The following is a 16387-nucleotide window of genomic DNA, read 5'->3' as shown; positions in this document are numbered from 1 at the left end:
AAAAAAATGGCTTGAAGATGCCAGTGAATCCCACATTCTCCCGTGCAGATATACACAAATTTTCAGCTGTCATTGGAACAATTCCTCAAGTTTCTGAATCCACCCTTCAGCAGTAATATTCTACCTACTCTCTTATCTATTCTGGATATTTAGACGGAAAATCATTTGAGTGGGAGTTAGCTTGCTCTTCTCGAAGAGGATGACAAAGACTTGTTACTCAAAAGCATCTGTGCCTGTTCCATTATTAAAGGTCATTTTCTTCCACTCAGCTCTTGCAGAGAACATATATAAAGAACAAAGTGCTTTTAGCTTCGATACTCTACAACCAGCAACTCCATGTATGTCCTCAGAACTCCGTATGTCCTGTAAGGAGTCCACATGCAGGAGACAATACCTATGGTGTGTAATCCAAAACTCAAGCCTCTGAAGCAGCTGATTACAGCTTGGGGACACGTGAAAAAAATGGAAATAAATTCCCTGCGTAGTACTACTACTATCTGTACTCCCATAGCTGCCTGGTATCCCTGCACTGCTGATGATTCTTTTAACCACTATTAATGCAAGTCATTAAAAACATTCTCTCCGTTTAGATTTATAAACAGAGCAAGAAAGTGACTTAAAAACTCACCCACTCCATTTTCTAATCTTTTTTCAAAAGCATTCCATCTAGCCCAAATGCACAGAAGAAATTCTAGCCCATTAACATCCATCAGCTAACAGAAGGGTAATGAATTCATCAATACTGCTAAAATGCGTGGGTACAGTATCATGCTGAATCATTTAGTAACTACATTTGCAGTAAGAAGAGCTCAAACAACCTGCCTTACACTGTCAGCAACCATCTTCCTGAAGGAGGAAAAATGAATGTATTAAGATCACCCTCAATTTCGTTATCCCTCTTGACAAGGTTGGTAGTGTCTCTACACACCAGTATTTCCACACCAATCAAATCCTGTCTGATATTGCTCCCCTCTGGACATCAGCTTCCTTTGTCAAGCCACCTGCACATTTGTGCAAGAAGCCTTCATTGCTCATTTTTCTGCAAATGACTTAAGGACCTGCCTTTTCCCTGCCTATTAATGTTCAGGTCAAATATGTTAAGTATTGCAGTGAGTTTTGGTTTTGCAAAGAGCAAAAATACAAAACACCCACACACACTGTTTCCTCAACACCAGGCTACTGCAACTGTTACAGTGCTAAGGACTTGACTGATTTTTTCTCTGTTATCTATTTACAAAGCTATGGAGGAACTGACCACATTCTTCCACCAGCAAGAAGTTTTCATAACAGTGATAAGTTCTAAACGTAAGAAAAGAGAAAAGCTACCAAAATCAGCCACTCTTAAGAGAAAATACATTATGAACTAACATGAGAGCATAGCTACCAAAAAACCCCCACACCTACAGGCAGAGTATCATGGAGTAAAAGGGAAGGGAAGAAACCTTATTATGGAGTTACAACGGTATTAAGTTACCACTCTCATAACAGTGAAAGGAAAAGGTATTTATTCATATATATATATATCAATCAGACTTAATAATATAAAGAAACAAAGATATCCTTAAAGTGTAGATTAGAAACTACTTTGCTTGCTTTGCCTTGTTCAGGTATGCCAAGTCCAGTCTTCTCTGCTCCACTGCAGTTTTTAAAATGATAGTAAGTACACTGCACTTTTGTTTACACTTTGAGTTATAATGGCATCTACTCTAATTAAGTCCAAGAATAAAAAGGTTTTTGTTAAGGTAACCTTTATAAACCAAGTACAATTAATTCAACTCTCAATACCTTAGCTTCCTTAACATAGATAATGTCTTAGAATACATAACACTTACACATGTGTCTACATATCCTTAACTCCCACGGCTTAATTCAATTAATACTATTAAATCTTTAATGCTTAGCTTCAAAGGCTTTTTTTAATTTTTAGTAGCTCTTATAGGTTAGCACAAATGTTTTAAGTCTTTCTACCATATTTTAAATAAACTCTTTTCTTTCCACTTTGATGTTTGCCTTTCTGACAACCCTATACTCTGTGAAGCTGCTGGAACTTTGTTTTCTGTGAAATGATGACATTACAAGCTCAAAAAGATATGTTAATCACTGAGCTGTAATCAGGGATTTTTTTCCTCTCACCTGCCCTCTGGGCTGGGAGTTGGCAATAGAACTGCTTTAATCAAAACAATGTAGAAACCCATGAGGAGAACGGATTCAACTTGGAGGGAGGGGGCTCTTATTTGCATCTGTTTAGCATGTAAGCAGCAGGCGGGGCTTAATTCTTTTTTACTCTGGTTTCCCATGAAAGGAGAAAATGCAGAAGTCACCATATTTTTAATAAAATAGTTAAAATTGTTTTGACAAAAGATGAGTTGAGCCCGATGGAAGCATAAGCCTTGTAGCACCTAGAGACACATCCATTTCACACGTTGATAGGCACTGAATGTGGTTTTAACTGTGAAGCTTTGCCTGTACCAACGGCATTACCATCATAAATTCAGTCAGCTAAAGCTCCAGTTTATATACACATGCATCCACACAGACACAGACGTACATGTAATTTACTAGTTCTACTACCCAGTAGAAGTTCTACTGTGAGCATGTTGTGCTACTACCAAGGCAACTTACACCAGCGTGTTTCTCCCCTTCTCTTTTCCAACTACTTTAACACCAACCACTACTCGCCTTCCCCTGCTCAATCTCTAAACTTTGAATTTCTGAGACAAAAGAGACAAAGTTTTGACAGCATATTTCAGACCTTCCCATAAAGTGTAAGAGAAAAAAGAAAAAAAACAAGAAAAAACAAGAAAAAACCAAGAAAAAAACCGAAGCACACTTTCGCTTTCTTTAAAGTTTATTTTTCTTTGGAATAAGAAAGAGAAATCCCTTCTCAAAATGAAACTAAAAATCAGGATTTCCAGGGACAGGAAAAGGCACTATAGTATTGTATACACTATCCAAGCTGACCAGAAAAAAAAAAGGGGGGGGGGGGGGGGGGGGGGGGAAGATTAAAAACCTGGCTCTGTCCCAAGGCATCCAGACACGATTTTGTGTAGACACATACATAACAAAAATATTTCTGCATTCAGGATGTCCAAGCATGTTTCTTGCATTTACACCTGGAAAGCTAACAGTACTAAACAATGACTCGCCATGCTCGGCACTGACTGCAAGTCAATGACCAGTTCCAGATCAACAGATCCCTCACACATTCAAAGCGAAGTACGTGCTGATATACTTCGCTTGATCCAGACCATGAAGTGCAGAACAGAAACCCCTCAGAACGCATATTAGAAACAGTATTATGTAGACAGCCTACAAAATTATCTTGCTGTTCTTCACCTCTCCAACATTTCAGCAGCCTGCCACATAAGCAGAGTTCCTGCCATGCACTCCCCAGTATTACACATCTTCAGTTGTATAACATGCTCTGTCTTTTAAAGCCCATGTAAATACTCTCTTGGAGGCATCATATATTCATATTATTGTGAAATTAAATGTACGTAGACATTATTAGTTGGCAGACAGACACCAAAATGTTAGTTATACTATTCAGTGTGCTTAAACCAGCAGGCCAGGCAAAAGATTATTCACTAGGTAGTCAAACGTAAAAAAAAAAAAAAAAAAAAAAAAAAGAGCCAGACATTTCAGTCTGTCCTAATGTTTCACAAAGGAGTCAGCGACTTGTAAATTTTAAATGCAACACTTAAGCAGTTTTGCAGACTAAAAAACCCTCGCATCCTTTGATGATATACTTCAGTGCTCCTCTGCAATAAACCAGTTTAAAAGTGAATTTGCCATCACACGAGCTTTTAAACTTCAGTTTCTCTAAAATTTAAGAATTATGAAAGCCAAGTAAAACCAATTACAAACTAAAAATTACAGTACTTCCTTATTAAATCTTCCCAAAAGAATCAGTAAACATATAAACACAAATATCTTTCAGAGGAGTCACCCATGTACCAATCTTTTTAAAGTCTTCAGAAAGCAGTTGCTTTGCTGAAAAAGTATAAAAATATATGGGCTACATAACTGCAGTCCGGTGCAATGACAGTCTTCCTGTTCTTCTGAAGTAACATGCAGCCATTTCTGCTTTAAAAATACACAGAAGCAGGTTGTATAGATTCTAAAAAGTTACAGTTACAATATTAAATATTGATTTCTGATCTGCATTTACATACTTCTAAGGAAAGTACATGGTGCCACCTATGCTATTTATCTAAAAACATTCCAACAGAGGCATTATCTTTACTTTCTGAGAAACACTCTCCTAAATTGGGAGACAAAGTTTAACTTAACGAACTCTGCTCAACAACAGCAGCAAAAAAATAGTAACACTTCTCATCAGTAATAAGCAATCCAAACCCTTAAAAAAAAATAATGATTAAAAAATCACTGCAAGGAGCATAGTATTACAAGAAGTAATCATAAAACCATGCAATAAGCCAATATGGGCTCAGAAGGCAAATATTTCATTAGATAACAGAGTAGATGTGAGTCCTATGCTTTCAAATGGTCATTACAGAAAGAGGTTTTTAATCAAATTATGAAGTATCTGGACAGGGGCATTTTAAAGATTCACCAGATCTTCCCTGAATATTGCTGGTAATGCACAATTCAGACCTCTCTAAACAAACATTAGTAGTCACATTCCAGCAATGTCACAAAATGGTAGGGTGTTTCACTGATTAATTAGCTAACTGAATAATTAAAAACATTAAAGTTCTGTTTTTCAAATAATAATTGAAGCGCTTTCCTTTACATATAGTACATGGCAGAGTCATTCTGCTTGACCATCCATCAGAGAACAGGCAGGCGTGTTAAAATAGTTCCATTTAGAACCAAAGGATAGGAATTAATTAATGATCTTAAATTTTGGCTGATTTCATAGGGTTAGATCAAACATCTGTGCTTTACTGCTGTTGTCGCAAGCCTCATCCCTGTCCAAACAGAGCTGAAAGTTAGCAGAAAGGCAGCTGCGGCAGCAATTGGGTCAACAGATTTAGTTGAAGAAATCCTCACTACTAAAAGGGAAAAAAAAAAAGGCAGGAGAACAACAAAACTAAAATGCTGTTTGGGGCCTGTTCACCCAGCAAGCAACACACAACTAGTCACTTGCGAACAGATTTCCTACCTACAAGGAAACATGTTTGAGGGAGTCTTTCATGCCCACGTCTCAGGGGAGGAAGTTACCTTTAAAAATACTTTGTTTTGCCTTTCCCTAAGGAATATTAGAACTTTACGTATCAGTTATTTTAGTGCTTTTTTTGTCCATGAGGTCCTACAAAGGTCTTATCTGTGAACTATACAACCCTTACACCAGTGAGCAGCTACTCATGCAATTAGTCCCAATGAAGTCAGAAGAACTGTTTGAGAAAGAAATGTCTTGCCAACCTAAGAGTTGCACAATCAGAAAAAAAAATTATAACAAAAACACAGAGGGGGGTAAATTACATCTGACAAAAACTACAATCAAGAAATAGCTGGTGACAGATTGTTATTTAAGTACAAGGAAGTGATTTAAACAGTCAGGAGCGGTTGTAATAAGATTATACGATTCTCTATTAAGATTCTTAAAATGTCTTTGTTCTAGCAAAGCTATGAAAAGACCGTTGCCCTTGTAAAGGCTCAGAAACTACCAAATTGATGTTAAGTCTAGAAATTAATATGATTTCAAAGCAAGTAAAGAAATAAATGTAAAAGAACATCCCTGACATCATTAGTGTCTTTGTCGCCCATGCTGACATTTTCAACTAGCATGAGTACAACGTGTATTACAGCATTTCTCAGCGGCAAAACTCAACCAAAGAGAACAGCCCCAACAGACAAAGTACTGAGCTCGGTCTGCTTGGGTTTCTGCTTTTAAACAATGAAAACTACCACTTTGATTTTAGAAGACATTACATTATGCACGCGACATCTTCAGAATGGCAGGAAAGTCTCCATAAGGTTATACTGCAGAGAGATTAAATCAATGTCTGGCTGTTGAATTTCTTTGGAGAAACAGATGTGGCATTTTAGCCATGAGCCCCAGACTGCACCATCTCTAAGTAGTCCCTTCTAGAACAACAGGCCCAAAAACTGGCCATGAGTGTAATAACTATGGCTACATTGAACAACAAACACGGCAAGCAAGTCTTCTGATTTCTGTCTTGAAGGATGGACCTAAAACATCTCTAGGTAAGGTGTCTGGTATGTTTCTAAACTAATAAGCAGCTTTGAACTTTGAAAAAAAATTACTTAATTTGTAAAAGTATCATTCATTGAGTGCTGCACTGTTAAGCATGAAAAAGCAAATGATTCACAGATTAATGTTTTACCGTAAGCGATAACAGAAATTTCCACTGAAACAGAACATCCACCAAAGCATTTGGTCTAAAGGTGATCAAACCTGTGCCATAGGAAACACGTATATGACCCGACCAGAGAGAGGAACGAGGACTGTTATTCAAATCAACACTAAACCAGATTATACATGTGCGAAGTACAAGATAATTATGAAGGCAAGAAAGTAGGAGGAGACAGAAGTCTAAAAGACAAAAGACAGGTTTGTAGCATGCAAGTGTTCTCCTGCCTGGGTCACCCTCCAAAACCATTTTACTTCTCACGCCTTGTATATTTAGTCTTTATTACACAGCTACATGACAGAAGACTCAGCAACTGCAGACAACATTAATAAAACAGCACTTGGAGGAAAGACAGGAGCAGTCAACAATGTTGAAGAAAACTGCAGAGGCCTCATGCAAAAATCTCAGCTAATTACTTTAGGCAGCTCAGGGAGCTCTCCTTCTGACTGTGGAAGGAGAATTATTGCTTGAAAATAAATTGCATGCATCAGGACAACAAAACATACTGCATTTGAGATTCTTTAAAACTTTACCCAGCCACCTCCACCGTAAAACCTAGATAAGGGGAGCCTCCAACACAGATACCTATCTAGTTCTGGGCTGGGCCTGGTTTTACCCAGTCATACTGCTAGAACCAGCCGCACTCACACTGCCAGTGGGGACCTGTTCATGCCTGAGCTCTCCCCTGCTCTGCACTCGTGTTTCCCCACCTGGGAAGAGCTGGCTTTTTGAAGTCAGCATGCAAGCCAAGGCACAGGCAGTGCGAACAGACCAAGCCTGACCTTGAACACAAGCTCAAGGCACTAGTTAGAGGTATTTATGTTAACAGCCCTGGATGACATGTAAACAGATAGACACACTATTAACAATTAACACAGTACAGGGCATTGGTTCTGAGATCAATTTTTAAATTCAATTTTTGTAATACTACCCAAAAAATTGATCAAAAAGTTACCCATACAGACAAAAAGATTTCGCCAAGCATAGCGATTCAAAGCAGTATTTCCATATAAAAATGCACGACAGACCAAATTCTGGTAAACATCCCCAGCTGCCAGTGACACTGCAGCTAGAAAACACAAAATACTTTTTTATAATAGTTTTCTAAACAGTATAATCATATCTTATTAGATATTTACACACATTTAATTTCTTGTGGTACACACTACAGTTTGAAGGAACTCAGTCATTTAGTCTACTCTCCTTAAAAACTGCCTACAACCTTCTAGTTACCTACAAAACACATCTTAGAACTGTCTGTACCAACTATTTTGCCTTTTATCAATCATTTGGAGCACTGTCATAGAATCAACCAAATCCCAAATTTGAAAACGAAAGACAGAACTGTGATTTGCATAATGATAAATAAGCAGTACCAGCTTTTCTGTAGCTTTCTACCTCCTGCACCACTCACCAAGAGGCTCAGTTGCAACAACCTAGTTCTAGATTCATCCTGAAGCTTATGGTCTCTGAATTCACTTATTATGACATACAAGCATTCTAAATTCCACACACACGCGCGTCCCTCCCGCCCCGAACAGAAAAGCAACCCTGTAACAGCCACCTAAACCGATTAATTCTGGGACTTTTTATGGTCTACTATTCAGCACGTACCAGTATGTAACCAAACTGAAGTATATCAATGCTAGCAGACCTACAATTAGACCTAGCAGGTTTTATTCTGGAGGACAGCATACATGTTGTTCTCCTCCACAGCATCTCATGCCTTCATAATGAGCAGCCAGGCTACTGAAATACACAAAAAAACCCCGCTGTTCTTTGAAGCACTTAAGACAGCAGGATACTAGTACGTTTCGATACTTTCTCTGCATAGATCAGAGTAAGGCAAAGTGGAAAAAGAACATTACAGACCTTCACACAAACCAGGCACCTTTCATTTTCTATTAGCAAGATCCCAAGAGACAATTTAGCGCTCTGCAAATGTGGCACTGGAAGACTGGAAAGTTGCTTCCTGAGTACCAGTCATTAAATAAAGATTTTACAGTAACTTATATTCTTCTAGACCAGGCAAAACCAATAGCCATTTCCCCATCCTACGTACACGACCTAAAAAAAGCAAGATCATGAATATCGTAACTACTCTGTAATGTATTTCTCCTAAAACAGATTATCATTTAATGATTTCTCTCACAAAAAAAACTAAAAACACAAACCAAAAAACAAACCCACAAAAACAAAACACCAATTTCTGTATCAAGAAAGAAAGACTATCAGCATTTTTATGAAGTAGCAAATTAGGCCTTTGGCATTTCACAGCAGTGATCCAAGATTTGAGGCTTCTTAAAAGCTCCAAGTTTTAAAGCAATCAAATGGCTGACAGCTGGAACAAAATTAGCATGATTAACCAGTTATGTAAATAATGATGCGGTCAGTACAAGCTGAATTCATTTATGCTCATTGCATTATACAGCACTGCTTGCTTGTACTGGACATCAGATGTTTGTCAACTATTCATTAAAAATGACTGTAGGAATAATGGACGTGAAAAACAGCGCAAACGTTACCATCCAGGCTAACCCGACAGCCAGGTCTCGGGTATCTCTTCTCCTATTAGGATGGGACCATGAGGCAACTTGCAGATTGGACTTTTCTTGCCCAAATATTAACCAATTCTACTTAGCTCCTACCTAAGCAACAGGTCAGTTATCTTTTCTAAAGACAAGAGCTCCATCATGTAAGTACCTCACTTTATTTCATTTCTTAAAGGCAGATACTAATTTTCATTTGTCAGTCCATGTAAAAGTCGAGCTACCATTTAGGAGAACGCTCATCACAGCAGGATGATGTCACATAGTTACTTTATGGCATCAAGGAAGTTACAATCAGCACCCATAAGTCAAACTTCCTGAAGTATAACTTGCAGTCAGTTCAGCCTTATCAGAATTCACATTCAGGAATGCATACTCATGGTTAATTTGCTCTTGATAATTTCTGATAACATAGTTAAATATTTAATATACGGAAGATTATCTTCAAAATTCTATCTAGCTAGTTTACCATTACTTTGAGTTTATAATAGAAAATTTATCAGAAGTTCTGATTCTTCACAATATAACATTAAATATCAGTTTGTTCAAAAACAATGTGTCTGAGAATCAGCCAAGACAAACATATTTAGAAGTACTTCCTAAATTTTGCAGTATTTTGGTACAGATATCATTACAATATCTTTATATTTTTAATCAAAAATCATTCTAACATCCCTTATTTTACATCCTAACAATCCATTTTTCTATGACCTTGTCTCACACAAAGCACAGCAATACATTGGAATTATGCAAGAGTTCCGTATTACCATAAAACATGTGTTCCAGTGAAGAGAATAAGAAAACTTAATCTTGTGGCCTGATTTGCATGGTGAACCCCCAAAATCAGCCTCGACAGCCAGTAACATCCGCAACACAACTTAATAATCCAAAGAAGTATTTTAGGCCTCCTGTTGAAAATGTGTATGTATGTATATCATTCAGGGTACTTTCTTAGTAGATGAAGAAACACATCCAATCCGTGTAAGTTTTAAACAGACCTAGCCTTTCAGATCACTGATGACACGGTACTTAGGAAGGGGGAGGGGGGAAGCATTACATACCCCTTGGCCAGATAAAGCTGAGACCAAACGTTATCAATAGACTTTATGGCTTTAAAATTGGGAACTTCCTTTGTGGGTAGCCTATGATAATTCTTGTTTCAATATGCTTCACAACAGTAATGCTTAATATAATGTAGCACACTGACTTCCCAAGACCAATCTGTAGCATCAAAGGTACTGCAGGTGAAGATTGAAATAAATAAATAAAAAGCCCTTTAAAAAAATAATTAAAAGCACTACTACACATCTTCCAAACCGACTACGTCGCTGAAAAAAAAATCAAACCCACCCCGCAGCACCCCACCTCAGGTCAGTAAGGCAGAGGGGAGGGGGCGGGCAGGGCCCCGCGGCCGGGGACCCCCCCCCGCCAGAGCAGGCCGCCATCCCCCGCAGCCCCGGCCCAGGTGGCTGGCGGGGACGCGGCCGGCCGGGAAGCCAGGCCCAAACTTTCGGCCGGAGGCTGGCGGCCAAAAGCCTTCCGGCGGCCGCCGGCCCCCAGCAGGACGGAGCCCGCGGCCCAGGAGCCGAGGGGCCGAGGCGATCGCCCCCCCACCCCCGGCGACACCGGCCCGGCGGAGCCCCGGAGGCGCGCCCCCTGCCCCCGCGGCCGGGCTGCCACGACGGGCAGGAACTGTTGCTGCCCCCCCCAACGGAGACAACAAAGGCCACCCCGGCCCCCCGCCGGGGCTGCCCCGCCGGCCCCCCAGCCTCCCCTCACCGCCGCACCGGCGCCCCCCCGCCCCGCCTGCCCCGGGCCCGTGGCCCACCAGCCGCCGCCCCACAGCCGGCCGGCGGGCCCGCTCCCTCCCCGCGGGGAGGCCCGGAGCCCCGGGGGGCCCTGCCCGCGCCCACCCCGCACCCCGCTGCTGAGGGGAGAGGCGGGGGGAGGCTCTTCCGCCGCCGCCGTCAGCCCGTCCTCCCCCCCGCGCCTTGCCCGCACCCGGCGGCTCCCGGACTGACCTGGCGCTGCAGTGCGGACGGTGCGAGAAGCGCGGAGAAGGGGCCGCGGGAGGCGCGGAGGGGGGTGTCCCGCTGCCCGGCCGCCGCCGCCGCCGCCTCTGCCTGGGTTTGACACCCACACGCACCATCCAACATGGCGGCGGCCGGGGGGAGGTGGCGGAGGAGGCGGAACCGGCTGCCGCGCGCGCCCCTCAGGCGCGTCCCCGGCCCGGGCGCGGCGCGGGCGGGAGCGGCGCGAGGGGATGCGGGGAGGGGAGGGGGGAACGGCGGCCTCCGCGGGGGCTGCGCGCCCTCCCCGCCCGCCTCACGGCCTTCGCCATGGCAGGCCGCTGCCGGGGCTCCTCTCAGCCCTGCCCGCCGCCCCCCTGGGCCGAGGGCTGACGCCGGTGGGGAGCACTGCAGGATCGGGCCCAGGAGAGGGCCCCTCTCCTGCTCCGGCCCGCGGCCGCGCCTGGGGGAAGGAAAATGCTTTGGAAGCCGAGGGGAGCCCCCTCCTCCTCACACCTCAGGGGAAGCCCCATATTCCAGGTGGGAGAGGGGACCCCCCCAAAAAAAAACAGAGCCCCCAAAATACAGAGCCTGGGGTCACCAGGCACTCCTGTCGCCTCACACAGCGCCATTGCTGCACCTTTGCCCCACGCCAACACAGAACAACAGTGTTTGCAGGTGGCGGGAAGCTGGGGATGGTGACGGTGATCTGAGGGGAGCTGGGCCATCTGGGTGGGATGGCGGCCATGTCCTTCCCTCCAGGGATAATGACTAACCTGCGTCCACAGGGGTGGCAGGTTGAAGAACTTCCGTGGCCTCATAGTTAATCCTGAATATCTGTTCCCCTCGTAAAATGGTGAGACAATTCAAGGAAATGGGACATGGCTGATGGGGAGACGGCCAGGGTGGGTGCGGGTCAGGGAGAAGCTGGCTAGCAGAGCTCTACTCCTGTAACAGCTGGCTCTGGGTAGTGCTACTGGTCATTTAAAACCCAAATTCCTGAGGAATGTTGCCTTACTCAAGCATAACAAAACAAAGGAGACTCAGAGCAAAATCCACTTCATAAGGTGTTGCTTTTCAAGCAAAAGGAAGGTCAGACCAAGCGCTGCAAACTTAGGACCCAGCCCTTTCTCCTGTGGAGCCGGTAGGAAAACTGCCACGGAATCATGGTTTAAATACAGGAGAACAGGGACTGCAGTGAAATACTGAATAAGCTGCATTAAAAGCAACTTGTTTAGAAACGCTGCAAGTTCAAATGCTTTGAATGCCATCTGCTAGCTGGGAAACCAACGCTTCTGCAGCTAGTTATGATGCTGGCCTAGCTGTTAACCTTGAGCTCAGAGAGCTAGGCAGAATTAATTTCTAGGTGAAAAACATACAGAATTGGCATGCATCTGATGCTATCAGTAGGAGCTGAAAGAACCTCCCTCTCTTCTGCTTTAGAAGAAAATGGCTATGATGGAAACCTAATGTTTCTGTGCATGTTCATTAATCCTAATGATTAGGTGCTGACAGCTCTAAAGAATGAGAAGAAAGCTTTTGGTTAAAATAAAATGGGAAGAACAAGATTGTTCCTGCTGTCTTCCTTCCAGGTCTGGACAGACAACTCTCCAAAGCAGGAAGCAGCTTCCTCTTCATGCCCGCTTCCATCTCAGGTGTCTGCATCTACAGCAATAAGTGTATAATAAGTATAAGACAAACCAATGAACCCAGCAAGGAGCTTCTATAGCTGGCACACCTCTATCAATAAAACTGTATTTTCCATCAACCTGATCAAGCCACTTAGTGCAAACAAAACAAGCTAGCTTGGTAAAATTACAATTTTTTTTTATTTTTATTTTTTTACTACATTCACATTAATGCCTTAAATCACAGTGTTCCTGTTACACTGGTCAGGTACCTGCTTGATACAGCCATACCAGCAGAGATCTGCTCAGGCTGCAAAGGGGCCATCCCTTCTGGTGGTCCCATGACGACACCCACAGTGAGGGGGGACTTGTGGCAGTGAATCTATAGCCCTTGTTTCATATTAGCAACAGGAGGCCACTGCTATTTGTCCTGTGATTTTAAACCCAGGAGTTAGTGTTGGAAACCTGTCCACATCCTGCTCCATCCCTTTTTTGAGCAGGCTGTACCACACCTTGGATGTTGACCCGAGCCACCCTATCAAATCATTCCCAGCCCACAACATTTCAGCTGTGTTGGCAGAGCCACAGTTCAAGGCCATTATTTGCAGTATGAGTTTGGCATCAGAAGCAGATAGCCATAGCACGTCCCCAGTAGCCACACTGGCAACAGAGCAGTCCATACAGAGAAAGCAGATGGCAGCAGCAAATTCAGCAGGTGGGAGTAGAGGGATTGTTGCATGGCAAGGAGCAGGAGGATAAGGAGCAGTAGTGCAGTGCAATGTCTGGTATGCAGGAGACTCTGCCTGCAAAAATAAGACAGGCATAACCTCCTCCAGCTCTGCCCAGCCACAGCTGCCCTCCCAACTAACCTAGTGAAGAGCAGCTGCCAGGAAGCCACAGGAGGGCCTGTTCCGCAGCCATAATGTGAATATCGCCCACACTGTGACTACCACCACGTGGGGCCGAGCACACCACTAATTAGCTAATGAGTTTGTTCCAAATGTCTGGCCACAGTGTGAGTGACAACAGGAACAGCACTTGAAAAGCACTGAAAAATGACAAGTACATTCGTCTCTTCTTGCTGACCCCAGCCTTGCATTAACAAATAGGTCACAAACAACAGTGCTTTACAGTGATCTAATCCTCCAGCCATATGTTGGCTGACCAAAAAAATACAGAAAAAAAAGCCGCACAGAGAACACTAAGAGAGCTCTGCAAAAATTCGAAGGAAAACTTGATAAATATATCCTTGCAGTTTGAAATTTGATTTCCTTGCTCTATTGTTTCTCATTTCCTGAGGGCTGGCTTGGTGGATCACGTTTTCTGCTTCTGCCTCCAGTGCTTGTAACCAAACAAGACTGAATCTTATTATCCTGATGCATGGCTCTAGCTGGATGCAATCCGATCTCTAAATCACAGTCATTTTTGCTCCATTACCGATTTTCCTTCCCACTCCTAGCCTATAGGTCTTCAGAGGAATCAATTCAAAAATAGAGACCAGCATCATCTAATGAAGGTGTGTTAAATGTTCAGCACTTAGTTCTGTATTCAGTAGCTAAGCGAGAACCTTCCTCATGTCTCAGGAGGCTGGGCACCCTCCACTCACACTGACTCTGATGGGAGCCAGTATTTCTCAGCCTCCCTGGGAAGCCACATGCTTCCACATGGGGTAAGTGGGGACTTAAGTGCCCAATTTGGAAATCTGCTAATTAAATGAGAATCTGGGCAAATGCAATCATTATTGTCCTTAAAGCCAAAGGAGTGAGACATTTCTCAGCAAGCACAGGCCCTCTTCTGAATTTTCTGAGCCATCTGTGCATTGCCAATGGTGATACAGAATATATTCAGATTTGTACAAAGTGATGTGTCCAATTTCTTCAAACATCTTTAAGTGTAGTTACAAGGAACAAAATCAGAAAGATGGTGAATAGGGAAGAGTACAGCCCAGTAAGCCTGTGCCTGAGTTCAGCTGGAATTGACCCAAGTTTCATCAGAATAGAGCATGCTTGTGGCCAGCATGAGGGTTTTAGTTTTGTTTGTGATGCAGACAAACTTGAAGAACCATTTCCAATGCAAATGTTCATTTTGTCAAGTTCAAAATTAATACACCTCTAACATGGGCTTTCAAAACAGACCTTTTCTGAACACGTTAGCAGGTTCATGAAAAGAGAGACTGCAACCCCAGCACATTGTTTTTCTCAAAATGAATATGCACTGACAGCGCAAGAGGCAGGGACGTTTGAAACACACTTAGTTCTAGTAATTACCAAGTGTTGTGCTTCTTTAGAAGTTAGAGCCATTCTCATCTGTGGGCACCTTCCCTCATTCCTTTCTCCTTACTGCTCTGTAGGTGCAGTTTCTCCCCATGCCACATGGAGAAGCCAAGGCTACTGCATTGCTTACATTAAATCCCACTAAAGCCTCAGGGTGAAATTCCACAACAGCTTTAATTGACCTCCACCATCCATTCCCATTCCCTCCCTACCATCAACACCAGCTTATACCATCTGTGATGAAGACTAATCACTTTTTTTGGGGGGGAGGGTTACTTCTCAGCCAGTTTAGCTCTCTGAACCAGCTCACCAGGAGGTCAGATGAGCACACACATCAGCAGAAAGGAGGGGACAGGACCACTGCAATGCCTCACTGGCTGGTGAGGAGGTATTTTTCTTGTTTAATAAGACAAACAGCACATTTGGCATAAAGAGCCTGGATTTGCTGCTTGTTCCCAGGCTGGGAGCACTCACCCATTGGGACTGTTTTGAGCAGCAGGCTCCCAGGGCATTTGTAGTGAAGATGGGCTTGTTCAGCATTGCCATCTGGTTCCCCAAAGCAAATCACCAAGTCAGAGCCCATAAGCCTATGCTGGAGGACAAGAATTCGCTTGCGGTCAGTACAGTTTGTACTATCCCTCTTGACTTCCTCCTTGCCATGACAAGAGGACTTCCTGCCAGGAAGGAGCTCATGGACAACATCACCCATCAGAGTTCCTCTTCATCATTCCTGCAGCCACCCAAAGAATGTCTCCCAAATAATCAGGCCCTCCCTTTCGCCCCAGGCCCATCATCAGACTGATCAAGGCTTCGTAATAACAGCCAAACCTCAGGATGACTTGTGTTGTTGCACAAGGATCTCACATGGCCAGGGATTATCCTCACTCCTCCCAGCTGTTTCTCACCTTGAAGGGAAACCGCCCTGTGGGGCTCCCAATGAGGAAAGTATCAGGAGAGCAAGAGGACTTGTGCTTCTAGCTCTGTAGCATCCTCTGGAAATTGGGTCTGCGGCAGCAATTTAGGCTGGTGCTATCTGGCTGGAGAGGGAGGCAAAAGACTTTGTAGATTAATAGGAGGAGGGAACAGGGGAAATGAAGCATACCTACAACCAAGCAGCCATCCAGTGGTCACCGCTACCACAGGACATGGTGCGTTCAAATACAAAGAGTTTCACATTTAAGCACAAAAAATCAGGACCCAGGAGAAAAACACCACCTGGCCCACAGGAGGTGGGTGCAGTCATTCTTCTACCACTTAGCTGGGGTGAATCGGGTACCAAGACTGAAATCAGCGTTATCACACCACACAGAGACATGGGGCATCATCTGGTCAACAGGAGCTTCCTTCATGTGCATGCTGCTCCCAGAGCACCCGACAGCAAGCTATGCCTGAAAAGCCACCTCAGTTTATAACCCTGGGAACTAAGCTGTATAGCTACAGCCTTTTTTAGCTCAAGTTTCACAACACTGTTCTCAGTCATAGTAGCAAAGACAGGACATCCCTGAAGCAGACCAAGTGCTGGAAGCTGCAGGCATTTTGAGCTCTGTCTCTTTTAAACCAAGGGATTGATAACACAGTGCTGCCATG

General features: G+C 43.6%; 1 protein-coding gene across 4 annotated transcripts in view; it reads right to left on the bottom strand.

Annotated features, from left to right (window-relative positions):
* Positions 1 to 11079, bottom strand: part of EPN2 (epsin 2) — a 47978-nt gene extending 36899 nt beyond the window's left edge. For all 4 annotated transcript variants that reach the window (XM_040589927.1, XM_040589926.1, XM_040589928.1 and 1 more), the window contains exon 1: positions 10912 to 11079. The gene's annotated coding sequence lies outside the window, so the exon portion shown is untranslated. The remainder of the gene's footprint in view (positions 1 to 10911) is intronic.
* Between the last annotated feature and the right edge of the window lie 5308 nt (positions 11080 to 16387).

Source organism: Falco naumanni, chromosome 4, assembly GCF_017639655.2.
Source record: "Falco naumanni isolate bFalNau1 chromosome 4, bFalNau1.pat, whole genome shotgun sequence".
Lineage (NCBI taxonomy): Eukaryota > Metazoa > Chordata > Aves > Falconiformes > Falconidae > Falco > Falco naumanni.
The sequence above is the reverse complement of the archived record's forward strand: the minus strand, read 5'-3'. Positions and strand labels throughout refer to the sequence as shown.